Here is a 9,977-nt window from a genome sequence, read left to right as displayed (position 1 = left end):
GAAAAAGAAATTAAATATAAACAATATTTTGACTTTGATAGAGTATTGTTTTTTTCACCAATATTCCTTGAGCACAACTAAATATACCCATCGAATTCTTGTTTTGTCATATGCTTGACTATCACAAGGCCATGAATTTCAAATTTATCGATGAAGTATAATTCATATGAAATATTTCTTATTTTGACTATATTGACTATCAATAAGAAAAAACATTAAAGCTTGGCACTTTTGACCACATTGCCTACCTATATAGAAAAGAAAAATAAATAGAGAAACAATACAAATTTTGTTCCAAACCTTGCAATTAACTAAGACAATACATAATTGATAGGTAATGTTACTTTAGTTGTGCACAAACAAGAAAAATATTAACTCAATTGTAAGACTTCTGCACAGTTTATGTTCATAGGTAAAATAAATTTTGAACTCGCAACAAGAAATTTTAAATTTTTTTTTTTTTTTATTTTAAAAATATTTATGTCTACTCAAAAACCTTTTAATTGAAGTGTTAGAGTATTCGGGTATTTACTTGATTAATTAAACATTCTTTGTTTAATTATTTAAGTTCCCTTTATCTCTTTTACACTTAAGCTAACTTTAGGTACATATAATTAATTATTATGTGCAAACCTAGGTTTTCCCTTTTTAGGGTTTCTTGACCTATTAAAGGTTGAGTTCTTTCTTTTCATTGTAAGAATCACATTACATATTTTTGTGAATATTGAGCTCTCTCTTTTTGAGCATATTCTCTGTGTTTTGTATGTTCTTCAGATTTTGCTTCATTGCTTCTCCTTGTAACAGGTTATTCGGCTTGCAGAAGATCTTCAGGCTACTATGGGGTTGTATTTCTCAACTCCTATATGGTATCAGAGCTTCAGATCTGCAGCTACCTGTTCTTATTTTGAGATTTTTGGCTTTGGAAGTAGATCTGGGGTTTTAGGAATTTTTTTGTGTACCTAGGGTTTGACCTTTTATTCTGAGCACTTTGGGCCTAAACGGACCTCACCATCGTGCTCAAAAGGCTCAAAAACCCCTATGGTCATATAAAATTCGACCTATTTTGGTTCCTGAGCCTCTGGGTGAATTTTTTTCTCAAATCCAGGTCATACGACCCTGGCACGCAGATCAAGAAATTTTTTTGAAAAAAATAAATTATTTTTTGCCTTTTTACGGCATGCAGGCCAAAATTTGCTTTTAAAAAAATCTTTCAAAAAAAGTGAAAAAAATAAAATAAATTTTTTTGGGCACATTTTTTGTGGGTACCACAGGGTACCGGACTGACAGCCCTGTCAGGCCTGTCAGTCCGGCCCCTGCGTGCCGCCTCGTCGGCCTTGTAGATTCTGGCCCCCGTCGCTGTTTCTCCAGCCCCCGCTGACCATGCAGATTCCGGCCCCCGCTGCTGTTTCTCCGGCCCCTGCCGGCCATGCAGATCCCGGTCCCCATGCACCGCCCAGCCTGGCCCCGCTGCACCGCCAGGCGCCCAGCTCCCTAGCCTTCTCGCCGCTCGGCCGCCGCTTCCCTACCGACTGCGCGGCCCACCGCTGCCTGCAGCCCCCGCCACTCCGCCTTGGCCCTCGCCACTCAGCCTGCGGCCCTCCGCCAGCTCCCCGCTTAGCTCTCCGTGCTCAGCCCCGGCCGCCGGCCTGCCTGACCCTTTTTCCCGACCGGCCACCGCTCCGCCACCGAGCCGCCACCCACTGGCCACCGGACGCCCAAACAAGCCACCAAACTCCCTTTTTTGGCTTTTTCAGGGGGGGTTTGGTTTTTTGGCCCTATCTTGGGCATACAGAGTCATTTTTTTGAAAACAAATAGGCATCGGAAAGCTGGTTCCGAGGCCGACCTCATGGTGTTGGTATTTTTTTCCAATTTTTCTATTTGACTATGTTTTTTTCAGTCAAAGTGAGGTCTCTTTTTTGCACTCCGAGAGACGTAGAATGAGCATCCAAACTCCGTTTTTCAAAAACTTTATATTTTTGGAAAGCTTGTGCTGTGTACTTTCCAGAAAAATGGGTTTTATTTCCAGATTCTGCTCCATGCACATTTTATTCAATTTTTTGCTTTTCAGCACTCTGGTGGATATCATGGTTGTTTCAGGTCCTGGGATCTCTTTTCTGAGTAGGGTGTCTCTGTTTTGATTCTTGTTTCTATTTCCAGTCTTCTTATCATTGTAGCTTGTAATTATGCAAATGCACTTAGATAAAGTGCCATCATGCATTGTTTACTTGGAATCTTGCATATCTTGTGTCTTGTTGTACATGCACTGTTGATCAAGTGCCATGAGGGGGTTGATGTTTGCCTGTTGTTTGCCATCTTCCTTTGTCAAGTGAGTGTTCCTTCCACGACATTCGCCTCATGATGATGTGTCTCAACACCTTTTATGTTCTTGGTTCTTCGTCGTGCAGTTGTTTTTGGTTGTCCTTTTCAGTGTTCCTGTCCCTCTCCCACTTCCGCATTATGGGGAGGTTTATCCTGTTGGTTCTAATGCTTCCATGGTTCGATTGATCAACTCTTTAGACTTTGGTTTCTCATGCCATCTGTATCTTCGATTTCAGTTGTTTTGCCTTGTTTGCCTCCTGATTCGAGTAGTGTCGTTTGAGGGCACTCATGCAGATTACAGTCTTCTCTACCTGGTCATGTTCTAGTTCAGTGGATGTTCTTCAGATCAGCAGTTATTCTTCGATAGAGTTTGCAGGGTCTTCATGCTTCAGTGATATTTTTTCCATCTCTTTTTGGAGTAGAGTTTTGTTCCCATGTGGTTTTCTCTATTTCTCCAGTTCATAGAGATTTCATTGTATTTGGGTACCTGATCAGGCCTTGTTGCCTGGACTCATCTTTATTGCTTTCAGTAGCTGTTCTAGGTTTTAGCTTCTCCCTAAGTCTAGCTTAAGGGGGGGTGTTAGAGTATTCGGGTATTTACTTGATTAATTAAATAGTCTTTATTTAATTATTTAAGTTCCCTTTATCTCTTTTACACTTAAGCTAACTTTAGGTACGTATAATTAATTATTTTAATTAATTATTATGTGCAAACCTAGGTTTTCCCTTTTTAGGGTTTCTTGACCTATTAAAGGTTGAGTTCTTTCTTTTCATTGTAAGAATCACATTACATACTTTTGTGAATATTGAGCTCTCTCTTTTTGAGCATATTCTCTGTGTTTTGTATGTTCTTCAGATTTTGCTTCATTGCTTCTCCTTGTAACAGGTTATTCGACTTGCAGAAGATCTTCAGGCTACTGTGGGGTTGTATTTCTCAACTCCTATATGAAGTCCCATAGGGATACACAAAAAGGTTGTGTAGTTTCCTATAAAATGGGTTCTTAGGTGGCTCATAGTTTTGAAATAAAAAATCTATACATCCATGTGGGACCCAAAATCCTAAAAGAAGTCGACATATTGATGGAGGTGATGGCGTTTTGAAGGCTTGGTGGTGTTGTTCATGGTAGGTTAGGGTCGTGAGGTCCTTCTTGTCACTCTCTCTTGGTTGATGTGTGGTTCTTTTTGGGGGTTGTTTCTTTTTTTGTGTGGGGTGAGTATGGGCATCTTGTTGCTATCGAGGTGGTGTGGGGGTTGTTCTTCTTGCTTGTTTGGGGTTATTGTTTGAGGTTCTCCTTGTTCAGGGTAGTGTTGTTGGTGTGCGATAATTGGTGGCCCTTTATCTTATATTTGTGCTTTGTCTTGGGGGATCCAATGGTGTTTTTGATGAGCCCCATTTTTTGGGCATGTGATTTTGATTATTGGTTTTTTGGTTTGCATGGCTTTTCATGCAGGATCTTCGTTGAATCTAAACTTCTCCTTCAAGGATACAATGGTTGGGGGTTCATCCTCACCCAAAAGAGCAACCAATGTAGGTGCTAGAGCTTTTAATGGTTTTTTTAAGGACAACCCTTCTTTAAACGAGGACTTTTTACCTTCTAAGGTTAATGGATGTCTTGCCAGAAGTGATCACATGCCGATTCTTCTCATCCAACTTGATAAAATTGCTGAGGATGTTGATTATCTATCCAATCATGTGTTGATATGCAAATTTATGGGTATTGGGGTCTCTCCCCCCTTTATTGAATCTTGTGCTTGTAGATCATGGAATCTAGAGGGGGGGATGGAGATAATGCTAGTAATGAATAGATATTTTTTAGTGGCTTTCTCAAATTTGTCTAATAGAAACAAGGTCTTTGAAGGGGGAACCTATTTCTACAATCAATTGGGGCTCTCCATGAAGTCGTGGTTTGTGGGTTTTAACCCTACATAGGAGTTACCGTCTCATGTTGTAGTATGGATTCACCTCCCATGGTTTCTGTTGGAATTTTTGAGGCATAGAATCTTCCATTCAATTGCTCTACTACTTGGGAAGCCGGTGGGGTTGTCAACACAAACAATGGATAAAAAGGTAATCACCTACGCCTGAATATGTGTTGAAATTGATTTGCGTAAGTTATTATCCAACTCTATGGAGATTCAACTTGGTTCCTCTACTTGGATACAACAAGTGGATTATGAAACTTTGCCTTTAAAATAATATGTTTGTCATGAATATGGGCATTTGCAGAGAATGTGTCCTAAATCCAAATTGATGGAGCCTATTGGAAAAGGGATAGCTAATAAACTACCTAAACAAAACAAAGGTAAAGTTCTTGTGGAAGAAGATAAAGAGGGTTTTGTTCAAGTCAAGGCTAAAAACAAAGGGAGAGGTTTGAAGCAAAACTAGAAGGAGAGGCAGAATGATGAAATGTTTAATAGATTTGATGTTTTGGAGGAGTAGGACTGGTTTGATGATGCTCTCACTAGTGTACATACATGTTAGGAGCGGTAAGGTTTTGGGATTCCTAGTGAAAACTTGTCCAATGACACTCGAAGTATAGTCCAAGAAGGGTGCATGGAAACTAGGATGGACATAGATGTCCCTCTTCTGACTTTAGGGGAGGAGGTACCAGGCAATGAAATGGAAGATAATTCCAAATCCTAAGGTACCCAATGTGGAGGTTAAGACTATAAAGGAATCTCAGGTTGAGGGGATAGTTAAAGGGGATGCTCTTACTCTGGGGGTTCAACAAAAAGTTCTTAAGAAGAATGTTTGAGAGAAGAATTCTAAACTAGGGACACAGAGAGATCAAGAAAAGGTGAAGTTAATTAGAAAGACTTTGGTTGTATTTGGTTCCTGTGAAAACCTTGGATTCCCATTTTAATCCTTCCTAGAAATGATAGTACTCTCATGGAATGTTAGGGGTATGAATAACATCCCTCAACAAAAGACTATTCAAGATTTAATTCAGACTCACTCCCCTGATGTGGTTTTCATCCAAGAGACTAAGATGTCAGTTGAAGGTATGATGGGCCTTACCTCAAAGATTTGGGCTAGAGGACAATGTTAACATATTAGGGTAGTAGATAGTTTTGGTGGTCTAGCTAGTTTTTGGGACTTGCGCAAGGTTGTGCTGGTGTGGTGGATTTCAGGTAGATCTGCATTGACTTTGGTTGCTTCTAGTTTAGATACAAGTGAGGCCAATCTTCTCATTAATGTGTATGCTCCTTCTGACATAGGATGAAAATTGATGCTTTAGTCTCATATTAGAATGGTTAGATCCCAACCTCCTTATCTACCCTAGATTTTGGCTGGGGATTTTAATGGTGTCCTTTCTATGGAGGAAAAGAGGAGCACAGTTGATAGGCTTGAACAATCCTCTAAGATCTTGATGGATAGTATTGATACTTTGAGTCTAGTGGATATAAGGCCTTCTACATATATGTTCACTTAGAACAATAAAAGGATGGGTGTGGATGCTATTTTTGAAAGACTTGATAGGTTTCTTGTCTCCAACTACTGGGTAAAAGATAGTTGGACTATGAACTCTGAGATCCTTGGTTGGAGAGGCTCTAACCATTGGCCAATCAAGTTGTCTACTACAGTTTCTAGATCCTCAAAAAATCCACCTTTTAAGTTTCAGTTAATGTGGCTTTGTGACTCTTCCCTGCATCAGTTGATCGCTAAGTGGTGGGTCAAGGGGAATCCAACTTTTGGGACAACAATATATTCTTTCACAAAATGTCTCTAGTTTGTGAAGTACATGTTGAAATGCTGGAATAGGCATTGCTTTGGAAATGTTTTGTTTGCCAAGGTTTTCGCCCAATCTCATTTGGATGAAATCACTTAGCAAATTTGGGATCTAGGCCTTACTAGGGATTATCTTAAAGGTGTTGTTGTCAAGGATCTTGAGAAATGGGAAATGCAAGAAGAAATCTTATGGAAGCATAAGTCGTGTGTGGATTGGCTCTAGGAGAGGGATCACAACACTGCCTTCTCTTATAATTCTATCAAGGACAGGAAACAAGGTTATTTTATTTCTTCTCTCAAGTCTGTGAATGGGAGTAAATTATCCTCTACTAGATTAATTTCAAGAGAGGCTTCTCATAATTTTTCTACTTTATTTGTTGAGGATACCCCTTTGGCTGAGGAACATGAGAGACTCATCTTGGGTTGTATTCCCTCTTTGGTCTCAGATGAGATGAATGAAACTCTACTAAACCTATCACCATGGATGAATTAAAAAATATTGTGTTTAAGATGAAAAAGGGTAAGGCTCTTGGTCCAGATGCCTTTCTAATGATTTTTTCCAAAATTAGTAGGATACAGTTGAGATGGATCTCTTGGAGATTGTTTTGGAATCTCAAAGAAATAATCAGATGTTGAAGGCCATGGATGCTACTTTTCTTTCCCTTATTCCTAAAAGAGGAGGTGCTAACTCTTTGGACCTTTTAGGCCGATTATTTAATGTAATGGGGTGTATAAAATTATTACTAAGCTGATTGTTGAGAGACAAGCCATGGCTTGACCTTCTCATCTCAGAGGAGCGGGGAGGTTTTGTGGTAGGAAGTCAAATTTTGGTTAGGGTGGTTGTGGCTACGAATGTTGTTCACTCCATAGCTACCTCTAAGGAGAAGGATATGTTTTCCAAGTTTGATATGGCTAATGCATATGATCGGGTCAAGTGGATCTTTCCCACAAAGATTCTTGAAGCTTTTGGTTTTGATCAAGAGTTGATCATGTGGGTTATGAGTTATGTCACTTGAGCATCCTTCTTAGTGCTCATTAATGTGGAACCTTTAGAGAAATTTGGAGCCTCTCATGGCCTTCATCATGGAGACCCCCTTTCCCCTTACCTTGATGGGCTTGGCTAAAATTAGGGAGGCTGTTAATTTCAATAAGGCTTTGGATATTTACTTAGTTACCTCAGGGCAAAGGATCAATGAGGAGAAATCATCCATTTTTTTAACACTCCTTTGCTCGTTTAGAATAGGATTGCAAGAATTCTAAGTTTCCATACGAGTTCCCTCCCCGTAATGTACTTAGGTATCCCCATTGTCATTGGTTCAATTCCTAAAAGGTTTTGGTAGGACATTTTGGACTAATAGATGACTTTCTGATGCTGTTCAAGTTACTCTTCTTAAGTCAATGATTCAGGCTCTTCCTCTTTATAGAAGCTTTTTGCAGGCTACTACTACCAATTTCAACCAAGAATATGATGCCTTGGCTCATCGATTTTTATGGGTGGGCACCTTGACTATGAGAAAATGGAGTCTAATTAAGTAGACTTTAGTCTATGGACTAAAGAAAGCTAGAGGTCTGGGTCTTCGCTTGACAACCCTTAATGGTCAAGCTCTTGTTGCTAAGCTTTATTAGAGATGGTGTTGCTATCAAGATCAAGATTGGGTTAAAATTCTCAATTTAAAGTATATGCATGGAATTGATAGTAATGAAGTTCCTAGGTACAAGATTGAAGGTAAGGGGCCGGGTCTATGATTTGGATCACTCTCAAACGTGGAGAAAATCTTATTAAATAGGGTTTATTTTGGATGAGGCTCTTTTTGGCTTGATTCTTAGGATGGGTTCCCTCCCATCTTGATTTCTCATCCCCACTTGGGGTCTTTGTGTGATATTTTTATGGCAACCAAATTCAATAGAGTGCATGATTACAAGATTTCTGAGTGGAATGGTCAAGTTCAAATGACTCAATGGAAAGTGCTTACTGAGTGGCCCCCAGGGGCTTCATTTGAGGATAGGTAAGAGCTACATACTATTCTGATTGGTAGGTACTAGGGTTTGCAGTTCCTTGGAGGAGAGGGACCACCTTGCTTGTCATCCATATCCTAAAGGAAAATTCATTGTTTCATTAGGCTACTTGGTACTAGACAAACACATGTATGGGAGAGAGGAGGTTTCTTGGTGGCAAGAGGTGTAAAACAAATTTTATTGGCCAAAATGTAATTTCTTTATGTGGTTAATTGCTTGGGACTATTATCTTACCTGGAAAAATTTGAGGAGAGGATTTCTTGGGCCCTCTATGTGTTTCTTGTGTTGGCAAAGTGAATAAAGCTCCTCTCATCTCTTCTTCTCTTGTCCTTTCTCTAAGGAAACATGGCATTGTTGCTGGGGGTGCAGTAGAAGGCTTGCTTTCATGTCTCCTCTTTGTTGGAGTTTTGGGATCATGTTAGTTTCTCTCCGTCCAAGACCCCTTTTCTTCATATAGCTTGGTACATTAGTCCTTCATTTATTTTATGGAATATCTGGTTGGAGAGGAATATAAATATATTTCAAGGGAAAGGAATGTTAGGCCATCAACTTTGGATGCACACTAAAAGTAATTTGCATGAAACTATTAGAACTAATTGTGATTTGTCTTGTCCTGTGGACGTCAGTGATCAGGGTGTTCTACAGAGGTTGGGTTTGGATGAGTGTCTAGGTAGGCGGACCCCTCCTAGGAATGGCAAGAAGACCAGGAGAAAGGTTAAACAGGATGGTTATTGGGCCCTCTTTCCTCTAAGGTTTTGAAGATAAATATTGACTGCTCATCTCATGGCAATCTTGGGCATGTTGGAATTGGGGGAGTTGGTAGAGACAACTATAGTGTGGTTCAGTTTTTCTTCTCCTCTTATTTTGACCAATAGACTAATAACTCGATGGAGGCATTATTAGCGATTCTTCATGCCTTGGAAAACTGTTGTCTCTTGGGTTGGACAAATATTATTGTTGAGTCAAATTCACAGATCATTGTAGATATGCTAGCTAGACACAATTGGAGGGAATGAGTTGGCATTTGGCTCGAGTGGCAAAACAAATCCTTAGGCATTGTGTTTCTCTGGTAGTTACTTTCTACCATACTCCTCGAGAATGGAATAAGGTAGTAGATTGTTTGGCAAAATGGGTTTCTAAGCAGGTTGGTCAATGGAATGTGGAGGATTGGGGGCAGTTGTCTTTGGATAATTCTCGAGTCCTTGAGGATTTAGTCATGGAAGATATGTGTGGCCATGTGGGTATGAGGGGTTAGATTTGATTCCTGGTTTTGTGGGATCTCCTGGCTTCCTTGCTTTGTGTTGAGTTCCTCTGATTAATAAGTTTTTTACCCCCTTTTTTCAAAAAAAAAATGTTTTAATTTGTAATATTAATCAATATCACAATTTTTTAATGTTTGAATGAATTTATTTCCTAAAATGAATATCAAAATTCATCAAATAAAAAATTATAAAAAAATACAACAATTTTCCTTGTTTTTTCTTTTGTTCTTTTTAGGTTGCAATTTATAATAATGATTGATTATAAGGAAGGATTGTTAGAAAAGTTAAAATGAGAATCTTTTCGCATAAAAGACACAAAAGGAAGTGAGAACAAAGTAAAAAAGGCAAGGGGTGGTTTATAGATGGTCAATAGTGTAGATAATTGAGAAGTTTTTCCAAAATTTATAATAAATTATTTAAACAATGTTTAAAATGGAGCTTCAATAAAGGTTGCACATGCAATTGTCATAAAATGATTATATAATATTTATTTTATATTATTATTTGTAATTGTCATTCACATGAATTGTTCTTTTACATTCTTTTTTTCTAGATATATTTTGATCTTAATCTAATATTCAAATCTAAATTAGAATGTTTTTATTTCCATACAAAATCATTAACAAAAATATTATTTTAGTTATATCTT

Source organism: Cryptomeria japonica, chromosome 1, assembly GCF_030272615.1.
Source record: "Cryptomeria japonica chromosome 1, Sugi_1.0, whole genome shotgun sequence".
NCBI classification, from domain to species: Eukaryota; Viridiplantae; Streptophyta; class Pinopsida; order Cupressales; family Cupressaceae; genus Cryptomeria; species Cryptomeria japonica.
This window is presented reverse-complemented; position numbering follows the sequence as displayed.